Genomic DNA, 14,528 nt, shown 5'->3' with positions numbered 1-14,528 from the left:
AATCATTCCCACCAAATGCAGGTCTGGAAATATAAGAATATGAAGATTTGTTTTACTTACTTCCCATCACAGTGATGAAGACACTTGAACTTAAGAGGAGTCATGAGGATGAGTGTTGTAATTGGGCCTGACTAACAGAGACTTGTTTGTTGTACCCAGCCAGTATAATAGATGCTGTTAACAAACTGCATAACCAGTCTTATTACTACAGTATAACCATGATAGTATATTCACGGAAGTGACTGCCATTAATGTCAATGTGTCCCTCACCATGTCAGTGTAAGTGAAGGAGCAGGCCCTGGCGGTGCTACCAAACGCTATCTGGCACTGATCCACTCCATAGTAAAGGCCTGGCTTCCAGTCTTGCAGAGAGCCTCCCAGGAAAGGCAAGTCTTTCACACAGTCAGCCTTGCCTTCACTAGAATAGCATTACAAAGACATACTGTATCTTACTCTGACCATTACATTTCTGCAGAGTAATCTACTTATGATGAACAGTTAATATAAAAAGTAATAGTCCATGAGTAACAGCTGAAGAATGTGTGCAGCTGCTGTCTGCTGCAGTGGGACCAGGTTAGGTCCACACTGTGGTAGCCTCCATCAGAGGCAATCATAAAGCCACTGCTGCTGCATGTGTTACCGATCCCATCATGGTTTAAACCAAAGCTGTGGGGAAAGAAGTGAAGATTACTAAATGTAGCCTGTCCCATGCTATTGACTATGGCACTAGTGTATTAGATCAAAGCCCGTGTCCTCTGTGATCACACAACTCCATTGGCTAGACAAGCCCCGCCCAGCTGGGCCACACCACTAACCTGCTTGTTCCCATTGGGCAGCTTGAATGGGCGTAGTACCATTCAACTTGAGGATATAGCTTAGCATCAGATGATCTACCTTGTGATGTATAGCACCCCCTTTTGCTCTCAGAACAGCCTCAACTCGTCGGGGGATGGACTCTACAAGGTGTCGAAAGCATTCCACATGGATGCTCGCCCATGTTGACTCTAATGCTTCCCACAGTTGTGTCAAGTTGGCTGGATGTCCTTTGGGTGGTGGACCATTCTTAATACACACGGGAAACTGTTGAGCGTGAAAAACCCAGCAGCATTGCAGTTCTTGACACAAACCGGTGCGCCTGGGCTGGCACCTATTACCATACCCTGTTTAAAGGCACTTAAATCCTTTGTCTTGCCCATTCACTCTCTGAATGGCACACACACAATCCATGTCTCAATTGTCTCAAGGCTTAAAAATCCTTCTTTAACCTGTCTCCTCCCCTTCATCTACACTGATTGAAGTGGATTTAACATGTGACATCAATAAGTGATCATAGATTTCAACTGGTCAGTCTATGTCATGGAAAGAGCAGGTGTTCTTAATGTTTTGTATACTCAGTGTATGTGCAATGTTTATAATGAAGCTCTTGAATAAGACTTGTTGACAGACCAATTCCTTTGCAGCAATGCCTTTGTAAGTGTGCATCATAGGTGTGTAAATCACAGAAAATAACATGATGTTAATTTGGCATGATCATTTTCACAGAAGCTCTAAACTTATAAGTTCACACAAACAGTATCATAAATACTCACCAACTACTTCTCAGATAGAGTTCAATGTGTCAAATCGGAGGGCCTGTTGTCTGGACCTATGGCAATCTCTATGGGGGTGCCACAGGGTTCAATTCTTGGGCCGACTCTTTTCTCTGTGTATATCAATGATGTCGCTCTTGCTGCTGGTGACTCTCAGATCCACCTCTACGCAGACGACACCATTTTGTATACATCTGGCCCTTCATTGGACACTGTGTTAACAAACCTCCAAACGAGCTTCAATGCCATACAACACTCCTTCAGTAGCCTCCAACTGCTCTTAAACACTAGTAAAAGTAAATGCATGCTCTTCAATCGAATGCTGCTGGCACCCGCCCACCCGACTAGAATCACTACTCTCGACGGGTCTGACCTAGAGTATGTGGGCAACTACAAATACCTAGGTGTCTGGTTAGACTGTAAACTCTCCTTCCAGACTCACATTAAGCATCTCCAATCCAAAGTTAAATCTAGAATCGGCTTCCTATTTCGCAACAAAGCCTCCTTCACTCATGCTGCCAAACATGCCCTCGTAAAACGGACTATCCTACCGATCCTTGACTTCGCCGATGTCATTTACAAAATAGCCTCCAACACTCTACTCAGCAAATTGGATGTAGTCTATCACAGTGCCATCCGTTTTGTCACCAAAGCCCCATATACTACCCACCACTGTGACCTGTACGCTCTTGTTGGCTGGTCCTCACTACATATTCGTCGCCAAACCCACTGGCTCCAGGCCATCTATAAATCACTTCTAGGCAAATCTCCGCCTTATCTTAGCTCATTGGTCACCATAGCAACACCCACCCGTAGTATGCGCTCCAGCAGGTATATCTCACTGGTCATCCCCAAAGCCAACACCTCCTTTGGCCGCCATTCCTTCCAGTTCTTTGCTGCCAATGACTGGAACGAACTGCAAAAATCTCTGAAGCTGGAGACTCTTATCTCCCTCATTAACTTTAAGCATCAGTTGTCAGAGCACCTTACCGATCACTGCACCTGTACACAGCCCATCTGAAATTAGCCCACTCAACTACCTCATCCCCATATTGTTATTTATTTTGCTCATTTGCACCCCAGTATCTCTATTTGCACATCATCTCTTGCACATCTATCATTCCAGTGTTAATACAAATTGTAATTATTTTGCACTATGGCCAATTTATTGCCTTACCTCCATAACTTGCTACATTTGCACACACTGTATATATATTTTCTGTGGCATTTTTGACTTTATGTTTTGTTTTACCCCATATGTAACTCTGTGTTGTTTTTATCGCACTGCTTTGCTTTATCTTGGCCAGGTCGCAGTTGTAAATGAGAACTTGTTCTCTTAAATAAAGGTGAAATAAAATACAAAATAAATAAATGCTGTGGGCCATAAAGTGCATTCTTTGTAAGTGTTATATAGTACCACTAGAGGGCAGACAAGGCCTATTGTCACAATGCAGGTGTACTGCAGTACTGAATGCTCCTTATGTGTGATTTCTACTGAGGGGTTACTGAGGGGCTGGAATGGAGTGTAATGGCTGGAATGGAGTGAATGGAATGGTATCGAACACATGAATGTGTTTGATACCATTCCATTTACTCCATTCTGTCTATTATTATGAGCCGTCCTCCCCTCAGCAGCCTCCACTGGTCTACAGGGTTCAGTTGGGATTCTGTTGGTGGTGGATCGATTACTTAGAATAGAAATCTATTCAGTTCAACTCTGGCCATGGTTTACTTCTGGAAGTGTCAGTGCTTTAGGAGGCAGTTTGCCGTGAAGCATAATGAGCTTCTCAATCTCTTCTATCAATTTGGACCGTTTTTTACACACTCTTTTTGTGTGCTTTTGATGCGTAATTAATAAGTAACCCTTGGACCATATAATTTAGCTTTGTGAGTAGAATTTCAGAATAGCATCAATCTGGTGGAAAATGAAATTCTTGCACATCAGTAATGTACTTGAAAAGACAATCATTTGTTGCACTTCAATTAGAAATATAAATAGTTTCCATTAATGTAGGTCACGCTATTAAATTACCTTTCCAATATTCCTTTGATGTTATTGGACTGTCACTTCATTTAATGAAATCATGAAAAACAATAAGACACAGTTATTTTTTGCTGGTGAATGTTTTTTTAAATAGATTTTATTTATGCTTATATATTCTGTAGTTGTCTGTACTTTCTCTACAACAATATTGCAGTCTAGGCATACAATCCAATCTTAGATTACCAATGGTGTTGATTGGTGTTTCTAGGTGTTGATTGGTGCCAAACCCTTCTAGAAGTGACAAACCTTTTAAACTCCTTGAAGGTTTTGGCAGTTTAGAAACTACTTGAAGCCAAATCTAATAGGATATTTCTGCTGCTGTCCTCCTGTTGGATGAAGGGAGATCAGACTGGGCAACCAGCACTCCAGTTGGCCCTGAGGAGGAGGACAAACTGGTTGCCAGGCTGGTGAACGTTCAAGGTGAAACCTGCTACATCTATCATTGTGTTATAGATATGTGGTAGTAGAGTAGAGGCCTGAGGGCACACACTTAATATGTTGTAAAATCTGTTATGAATGTATTGTAATGTTTTTAAAATGTATAACTGCCTTAATTCTGCTGGACCCCAGGAAGAGTATGGGGATCCATAATAAATACAAATACGAAATCTCACCTCTGACAGAGTATGCACTGTTTTTTTTGTTTTTTTTATTTCACCTTTATTTAACCAGGTAAGCCAGTTGAGAACAAGTTCTCATTTACAACTGCGACCTGGCCAAGATAAAGCAAAGCAGTGCAATAAAAACAACAACACAGAGTTACATATGGGGTAAAACAAAACATAAAGTCAAAAATACCACAGAAAATATATATACAGTGTGTGCAAATGTAGCAAGTTATGGAGGTAAGGCAATAAATAGGCTATAGTGCAAAATAATTACAATTAGTATTAACACTGGAATGATAGATGTGCAAGAGATGATGTGCAAATAGAGATACTGGGGTGCAAATGAGCAAAATAAATAACAATATGGGGATGAGGTAGTTGGGTGGGCTAATTTCAGATGGGCTGTGTTCAGGTGCAGTGATCGGTAAGGTGCTCTGACAACTGATGCTTAAAGTTAGTGAGGGAGATAAGAGTCTCCAGCTTCAGAGATTTTTGCAATTCGTTCCAGTCATTGGCAGCAGAGAACTGGAAGGAATGGCGGCCAAAGGAGGTGTTGGCTTTGGGGATGACCAGTGAGATATACCTGCTGGAGCGCATACTACGGGTGGGTGTTGCTATGGTGACCAATGAGCAAAGATAAGGCGGGGATTTGCCTAGCAGTGATTTATAGATGGCCTGGAGCCAGTGGGTTTGGCGACGAATATGTAGTGAGGACCAGCCAACAAGAGCGTACAGGTCACAGTGGTGGGTAGTATATGGGGCTTTGGTGACAAAACGGATGACACTGTGATAGACTACATCCAATTTGCTGAGTAGAGTGTTGGAGGCTATTTTGTAAATGACATCGCCGAAGTCAAGGATTGGTAGGATAGTCCGTTTTACGAGGGCATGTTTGGCAGCATGAGTGAAGGAGGCTTTGTTGCGAAATAGGAAGCCGATTCTAGATTTAACTTTGGATTGGAGATGCTTAATGTGAGTCTGGAAGGAGAGTTTACAGTCTAACCAGACACCTAGGTATTTGTAGTTGTCCACATACTCTAGGTCAGACCCGTCGAGAGTAGTGATTCTAGTCGGGTGGGCGGGTGCCAGCAGCGTTTGATTGAAGAGCATGCATTTACTTTTACTAGTGTTTAAGAGCAGTTGGAGGCTACTGAAGGAGTGTTGTATGGCATTGAAGCTCGTTTGGAGGTTTGTTTACACAGTGTCCAATGAAGGGCCAGATGTATACAAAATGGTGTCGTCTGCGTAGAGGTGGATCTGAGAGTCACCAGCAGCAAGAGCGACATCATTGATATACACGGAGAAAAGAGTCGGCCCAAGAATTGAACCCTGTGGCACCCCCATAGAGACTGCCATAGGTCCAGACAACAGGCCCTCCGATTTGACACATTGAACTCTATCTGAGAAGTAGTTGGTGACCAGGCGAGGCAGTCATTTGAGAAACCAAGGGCAAGTTGCAGCGCAGAGCTGGTGGCCAGGGTAGTGGTAGCCAGGTGGAAAGCATGGCCTGCCGTAGTGGAGGTGTATTTAGAGGGTAAGTTAGTCAGGATGATATCTATGAGGGTTCCCATGTTTACGGATTTAGGGTTGTACCTGGTAGGTTCGTTGATAATTTGTGTGAGATTGAGGGCATCTAGTTTGGATTGTAGGATGGCCGGGGTGTTAAGCATATCCCAATTTAGGTCACCAAGCAGTACGAACTCTGAGGATAAATGGGGGGCAATCAATTCACATATGGTGTCCAGGGCACAGCTGGGGGCTGAGGCGGGTCTGTAGCAAGCGGCAACAGTGAGAGATTATTTCTGGATTTTTAGAAGTAGAAGCTCAAACTGTTTGGGCACAGACCTGGATAGTATGATAGAGCTCTGCAGGCTATCTCTACAGTAGATTGCAACTCCACCCCCTTTGGCAGTTCTATCTAGACGGAAAATGTTGTAGTTGGGGATGAAAATTTCAGAATTTTTGGTGGCCTTCCTAAGCCAGGATTCAGACACTGCTAGAACATCAGGGTTGGCGGAGTGTGCTAACGCAGTGAATAACTCAAACTTAGGAAGGAGGCTTCTGATATTAATGTGCAGAAAACCAAGGCTTTTACGGTTACAGAAGTCAACAAATGATAGCTCCTGGGGAGTAGGAGTGATACTGGGGGCTGCAGGGCCTGGATTAGCCTCTACATCACCAGAGGAACAGAGGAGGACTAGAATAAGGATACGGCCAAAGGCTTTAAGAACTGGTCTTCTAGTGCGTTGGGTACAGAGAATAAAGGGGGCAGATTTCCGGACGTTGTAGAAAAGATTCAGGGCATTATGTACAGACAAGGATATGGAAGGATATGAGTACAGTGGAGGTAAACCTGAGCGTTGGGTAACAATGAAAGAGATAGCATCACTGGAGGCACCGATTGAGCCGGTCTCGGCGTGTATGGGGGGTGGAACAAAGAAACTATTTGAGGCAGTTTAAGAGGGACTTGGGGTTCTACAGTGAAATTGTATAATAAGAAGTAACTGGAACAGCAATAGGCAAGGCATATTGACATGGGAGAGAGGCATAAAGCAATCACAGGGGTTATTAGAGAGAGCTAAGACAACAACTGGTAATGGCGATAAAGTTTGGGCTGAGGCTAAACAGAATAAACAGGACAGGGTACCGTGTAAAGGAACAGTCCAGCAGCCATCAGCTGTGCAGCTGAGTGATCATAAGGTCCAGTGAACAGCAATATGTGAGTCCGAGAGCAGTTCAAATTGGTGCTTCAGCACAGCGAGCAGGAAGCACGGTTGTAGTTTGCGTGTGCTAGCGGGCCAGGGCTAGCAGATGGATCTTCATGGTCATCGCAACGGGAAGCCTGTTGAAACCACAGACGATTACGTCGGCAGACAAGTCGTGATGGATCGGCAGGGCTCCGTGTCGACTCTAGGAGGTCCTGTCCGGTTGACAGAGAGGTAGAAGTCATGTATATGAAGAACTGTATACAGTTGAAGTCAGAAGTTTACATACACCTTAGCCAAATACATTTAAACTCAGTTTTTCACAATTCCTGACATTTAATCCTGGTAAAAATTCCCTGTCTTAGGTCAGTTAGGATCACCACTGTATTTTAAGAATGTGAAATGTCAGAATAATAATAGTAGAGAGAATGATTTCTTTCAGCTTTTATTTCTTTCATCACATTCCCAGTGGGTCAGAAGTTTACATACACTCAATTAGTATTTGGTAGCATTGCCTTTAAATTGTTTAACTTGGGTCAAACGTTTCGGGTAGCCTTCCATAAGCTTCCCACAATAAATTGGGTGAATTTTGGCCCATTCCTCCTGACAGAGCTGGAGTAACTGAGTCAGGTTTGTAGGCCTCCTTGCTCGCACACACTTTTTCTATAGGATTGAGGTCAGGGCTTTGTGATTGCCACTCCAATACCTTGACTTTGTTGTCCTTAAGCCATTTTGCCACAACTTTGGAAATATGCTTGGGGTCATTGTCCATTTGGAAAACCCATTTGCGACCAAGCTTTAACTTCCTGACTGATGTCTTGAGATGTTGCTTCAATATATCCACATAATTTTCCTTCCTCATGATGCCATCTATTTTGTGAAGTGCACCAGTCCCTCTTGCAGCAAAGCACCCCCACAGCATGATGCTGACACCCCCGTGCTTCACAGTTGGGATGGTGTTCTTTGGCTTGCAAGCCACCCCCTTTTTCCTCCAAACATAATGATGGTCATTATGGCCAAACAGTTCTATTTTTGTTTCATCAGACCATTTCTCCAAAAAGTACGATCTTTGTCCCCATGTGCAGTTGCAAATCGTAGTCTGGCATTTGTATGGCGGTTTTGGAGCAGTGGCTTCTTCCTTGCTGAGCGGCCTTTCAGGTTATGTCGATATAGGACTTGTTTTACTGTGGATATAGATACTTTTGTACCTGTTTCCTCCAGTCTTCACAAGGTCCTTTGCTGTTGTTCTGGGATTGATTTGCACTTTTCGCACCAAAGTACGTTCATCTCTAGGAGACAGAACACGTCTCCTTCCTGAGCGGTATGACGGCTGCGTGGTCCCATGGTGTTTATACTTGCGTACTATTGTTTTTACAGATGAACGTGTGGTACCTTCAGGCGTTTGGAAATTGCTCCCAAGGATGAACCAGACTTGTGGAGGTCTACACATTTTTTTCTGAGGTCTTGGCTGATTTCTTTTGATTTTCCCATGATGTCAAGCAAAGAGGCACTGAGTTTAAAGGTAGGCCTTGAAATACATCCATAGGTACACCTCCAATTGACTCAAATTATGTCAATTAGCCTATCAGAAGCTTATAAAGCCATGACATCATTTTCTGGAATTTTCCAAGCTGTTTAAAGGCACAGTCAACTTAGTGTATGTAAACTTCTGACCCACTGGAAATGTGATACAGTGAATTATAAGTGAAATAATATGTCTGTAAACAATTGCTGGAAAAATTACTTGTGTCATGCACAAAGTAGACGTCCTAACCGACTTTCCAAAACTATAGTTTGTTAACAAGATATTTGTGGAGTGGTTGAAAAACTCCAACCTAAATGAATGTAAACTTCCGACTTCAACTGTATATAGGGGGATTGTTAACCCATTAGTTAGACTACTGTATCTTACTTCATGCCATGCTGTCATAAAACATAGATGAGTGGAGAAGTTATTTTAATAAGTATTTTAGGCCAGCCAGTGGTCAGACCAAACAATGCCATTAAATCCAGGAACAAATTTGACATGCTTGTTTTGCAGTCATACTTAATCATGTCAGTTTTCTCTTAAATTGGGTCAGTGTATTTCACTTAAGTTCAAGTTTCATGTTTTATTAGTATGTACAGGATACACATGGTATACACTGTCCAACAAAATGCTTACTTGCTTAAACGTGGAGACAGAATAGTTTAGTTCAAAGTGACTTTTTATAAATTCATCTTTAATTTACCCACTGGGCACAAACTGGTTGAATCAACGTTTCCACATCCTTTCAACCCCAAAAAAAATCGATGTGATGTTGGATCAACGTGGAAAACTGATTAGATTCTAAAAAATTAATCAACATAATGGCATTTATTCTTTTTTTCACCCAACGTTTAACCTAAATCCAATGATATGGTGTCATTTTTTGTTGATTTCACTTTGAATTCACGTCAGTTGACAACTCAACCAAATGTAAATCAAAACTATAGACATTGAACTGACGTCTGTGCCCAGTGGGTATTGTGTTGTATTAGAGGCCTTTGATTAAATGAAATGGGTAAATACACCCTCTCATGTCACTCTCTAGGGTTTATTTGTATATTTTTCCTGGTATTGGTTTATTAGCAGTGAGGATTTAAATTCTGAATAGACTTATTTTACCCTGACAGAGCTTAAGCCAGCCTTCTCTGCAGCATGATTATGGAGGGAAAAGAATTGCCCCTTTTGAGATCATAGTTCCCAGAAAATGTTCTAATTAACCAGAAATGTTAACTAACAGGAATAGAGAAATTAGAATCTGTGAGTAATTCACTTACTGTTAATAAAGACATGAATCAACACATGCTTTTGATGCTATGCAGTAGCACATACCAAATGTTATCCAACTGTAAGAATGTGGTGTTTAGATATTTTGCACTATTATGGTGTTTGACAAATTGGAACTCTGTTGTCAAGGCAGGACTATCGCTCTGTCTCTCTCTCTCTCTCTCTCTCTCTCTCTCTCTCTCTCTCTCTCTCTCTCTCTCTCTCTCTCTCTCTCTCTCTCTCTCTCTCTCTCTCTCTCTCTCTCTCTCTCTCTCTCTCTCTCTCTCTCTCTCTCTCTCTCTCTCTCTCTCTCTCACCTCTCTCTCTCTCTCTCTCTCTCTCTCTCTCTCTCTCCCTCTCTCTGTCTCTCTCTCTCTGTCTCTCTCTCTCTCTCTCTCTCTCTCTCTCTCTCTCTCTCTCTCTCTCTCTCTCTCTCTCTCTCTCTCTCTCTCTTCTGTGTCCCTCCCCCTCCTTCCTCACAGTGAGCATAGTTTATCTCTATAAAGCTGGGATTCCAGTCCCATCTGCTATTAGTCGGCTAGATGTCTGCCTGTTGTCAGTCTGAATTAACAGCTGGGCATTAGGCATTATACCAACAGAGCTGCTTTACTGAAACCTGCTGCCCCCCTGGAATAGCAGCACAACTCAGATAAGTGTACTAGTGGGGAGTCTAGTCTCAAAGACGAGAGGGGGGATTCAGTTTTTATGAAGCACTAAATTTAACATAGACATATTTCCCCAGGTTGGTACAACAGCAATTTCCACTCTGCGTATGCTTGTAAACAGTTGTTTATATAGCATGGGAGGACAGACAGAATGGGGTTGAAATGTAACTCAGTGAACGGATGTCATTCTGAGTGCTCTGTGTGTTCTGTACGGCAGGGCCATCAGATAAACTAGTCCACTGCCTCTTATATTTTGTCACTCAAGAATGAATAGCACTGACCACTACATTCTGAAGCTGTCACAAGAAAGGAGAGCAGCACTAGCCTCGGTGACCCAGACTGAGAGTTCCTTCTTTTGTGCTTTTATGCATTTTGTCCTCAGTGAACCCTGCTGAGGAATTGTCCTGCTGGTTTGGAACATTGTGCTGTCGTAGGCTACCTGCAGACCAGACAATGAAAAAGGATAGAAACATCTAGATTGAGATGTTTAGGTTAACTGTGCTGAAGCAGTGTCTCCCAATGTGCATGGATTCCCTCTAAGATTGGATCTCCAACATTATGCAGAGTGGATATGGCCTTGATACAGAACCACCATGAGATACTTGTTTATTGGTTGTCCTTATTCACCCCCTGTCACATTGGCCCTGAAATCTGTGGCTTCCAGCAAGTGCCCATAAGTGCCTACTTATGTTCCTACCCCATAGTACATTATCTTCATCAGGTGTCCTTACTGTAAACTTAACGTATACACTGTACTTCATCACTATTCTAATCTAAAACATCTCTTCCTACACTCTTAGGAAAAAAAGGTTATATTTAAAACCTAAAAGGGTTATTCGGCTGTCCCGATAGGATAACCCTTTTACTTCCAGGTAGAACCGTTTCCACAGAGGGTTCTACATGGAACCGAAAATAGTTCTACCTTGAACCAAAAAGGCTTATCCTATGGGGACAGCCGAAGAACCCTTTTGGAAACCTTTTTTCTAAGGGTGTATAGTCTACTTTTATGTATTGCCCTTTGAAATGACCAAATGCTCATGATTGTCATATCACCAAGTTAATGAATTGTGTCCTGCTACAGTAAGTCAGCAGTGTTCATTTGTGAAGTTCAGTCTAACATACAAGATTGTAATTATTTGGGTTTGTCCTGGTGTTTTTATTTCAGTATTTGCTTGTCTTTCTTGCTGTGTTTATGGAGTACATCTGTCACTGTGATTCATTAAATGTGCATTAATTTGAAAAGTTATGTCCTTTACTATTTATGAAAGTGCAATAATGATTGATCTGATGCTGAGCAAATAGTACAACAGCACATATAAACATCACCAATAGCCTCATAACTTTATTCAAATATATGGATGTTTCCTTTAATTGTTTGAGGCTTTGTTTATGCAGGAGGGTGGCTGTCTTTTCACAGTTGTAATGTAATAAAGCATATGTAAAATCTGGCTACACAGAGAGAATCTGTGCAATATTTCCCTCCAGGGTAATGTATTTAGAAATTAATACATGGCTCTCATTCCCTCTTGATGAAGATTTTATTGCATCCCCATGCTGTGCCAGGCATGGAAATTCAAGTCAGTCAGTAACTATTAGACAGGTTTAGCCATATACTGCTTCAATAACACATCCAACTGACTGGGCTGGATATTATGTTATTGTTGGATTGTTTTGTTATTCACTATAACATATGGTATGGACATGAATGTTGATAGAGGTGGATATGATTTTTTTTTAAATTGGGAGCACAGTTCAGATCATGTGTGCTTGTGCACAGGGCAGTATGGTATAAGGTTTTTGGTGAAAGATGGGCAAATGTGTGTGCCTGGTTCCTGACTGTGCCCAACCCTTGACAAACATATAGCTTTGCCAGTCTGTGCGCTGGGAGTGTTTTAACCAGGCCAGTGCAGTCTGTGTCTCTCAGCACTAGCCAAGGTCCCCCTCCTCCCAACCCTGCATCATCCACACCAATCATTTGCATTTGCCACATGCTCCGTATACAACAGTGAAATGCTTACTTACAAGCCCTTAACCAACAATACAGTAAAAAAAATAAAATGTGTTAAGTAAAAAATAGCAAATCATTAAAAAGCAGTAGTAAAAAAAAATAACAGTAGGGAGGCTATATACAGGGGGTACCGGTACAGAGTCAATGTGCGAGGGCACCTGTGGGTAGAGTTAAAGTGACTATGCATAAATAATAACCAGTGTAGCATCAGCTGTTCAGGAGTCTTATGGCTTGGGGGTAGAAGCTGTTAAGAAGCCTTTTGGACCTAGACTTGGCACTCCGGTACCGCTTGCCGTGCGGTAGCAGTGAACAGCCTATGACTAGGATGGCTGGAGTCTGACAATTTTTAGGGCCTTCCTCTGACACCGCCTGGTATAGAGGTTCTGGATGGAAGGAAGCTTGGCCCCAGTGATGTACTGGGCCGTACGCACTACGTACGGCCCAGTACGTAGTGCGTACAGTCGGAGGCCGAGCAGTTGCCATACCAGGCAGTGATGCAACCAGTCAGGATGCTCTCGATGGTGCAGCTGTAGAACGTTTTGAGGATCTGAGGACCCATGCCAAATATTTTCAGTCTCCTGAGGGGGAATAGGCTTTGTCGTGCCCTCTTCACAACTGTCTTAGTGTGTTTGGACCATGATAGTTTGTTGGTAATGTGGACACCAAGGAACTTGAAGCTGTCAACCTGTTCCACTACAGCCCCGTCGATGAGAATGGAGGCATGCTCAGTCCTCTTTTTTTTCCTCAGCAGGGTTCACTGAGGACAAAATGCATAGTCCTGTCTCTGACCTCCTCCCTATAGGCTGTCTCATCGTTGTCGGTGATCAGGCCTACCACTGTTGTGTCGTTGGCAAACTTAATGATGGTGTTGGGTCCTGCCTGGCCATGTAGTCATGGGTGAACAGGGAGTACAGGAGGGGACTGAGCACGCACCCCTGAGGGGCCCCCGTGTTGAGGATCAGCGTGGCAGATGTGTTGCTACCTACCCTTACCACCTGGGAGCGGCCCGTCAGGAAGTCCAGGATCCAGTTGCAGAGGGAGGTGTTTAGTCCCACTTTCCTAATGCATCAATGCACCTTCAGGCAATGTGTGTTGATAAACTTTGAAGATACAAGTAAAATGTAGTAGTATAATCTTTACATTGTTGTAGGCAAGCATTTGCCGCTTTTTGTTCTTTCTCATTGCAATAAAACACACAGCATATTTGTATTATTGCTAATATGGTCATGAATCATTTTAAATAATGAGCTGATGTGGCAATTGGAAGAATTATTCCATGCTAATACTGAGAGACACATAGATGATGTTGTGTGGCAGTTTATCTTACTCAATCTATTCCTCTGAGAGTATACCTGATATTGGTGCAATGTAAGCGACTGCAGGACTCTCTGTTGTGAATACTAAAAGGCTGGCCCGAGCCCCTGTCAGATACAGTGTGTTCCTCTCTGTTGTGAATGTTAAGAGGATGTACTGACTGCCTCCAGCTTCTAACCTTTAGTCAACCCAGTCCCAGTTCACTTAAACCCAAACAATTCATTTGAAATAAACATTTTGCCTGTAGCCCGTTGACAAATATGGAAATTGAAACTGATGGGGAGATCTGCACTGTGCATGTGTTTGGGGATTTTATCTGACCAGGAGTGCAGTTCTGTGACCCAGGATTAATCATTTTACATCGCTTTTTGTAAAATGCTGGAAAACAACAACAACAAACCCAACAGACAGAAAGTCATCTCTCCTCTAACTGTCCTTATTTTCTTAAAATTCCACTGTAATGACAAAGTAACCCCTCATCCAGAACACCACAGCACCACTAGATGGCTCTCTCGAGGTGATGCGATTTAAAAGTGATCCCAGCTCCACTGCCGTTGTGCCCTTGAACAAGGCACTTAACCCCATAATTGTTCCAAAGGCACTGCACCACAGCTTACCCGGTCCCACGTTGGTGTGTGTCTGCGGGGTTAGTAACCAAATGGAAAATAAAGTATACTATTCTATTCTATCTGCAGGAAAACTAATTAGGTTTGTTTTCCTATTGTTTTTCAATTGTTGTTAATTTTGAAGAATTTCTCAATACCTCTGATACAGTTCAAGGCTATCGAAAATTGCACAGGAAAT

Source organism: Coregonus clupeaformis, chromosome 16, assembly GCF_020615455.1.
Source record: "Coregonus clupeaformis isolate EN_2021a chromosome 16, ASM2061545v1, whole genome shotgun sequence".
NCBI lineage: Eukaryota > Metazoa > Chordata > Actinopteri > Salmoniformes > Salmonidae > Coregonus > Coregonus clupeaformis.
Note: the sequence above shows the minus strand (reverse complement) of the source record.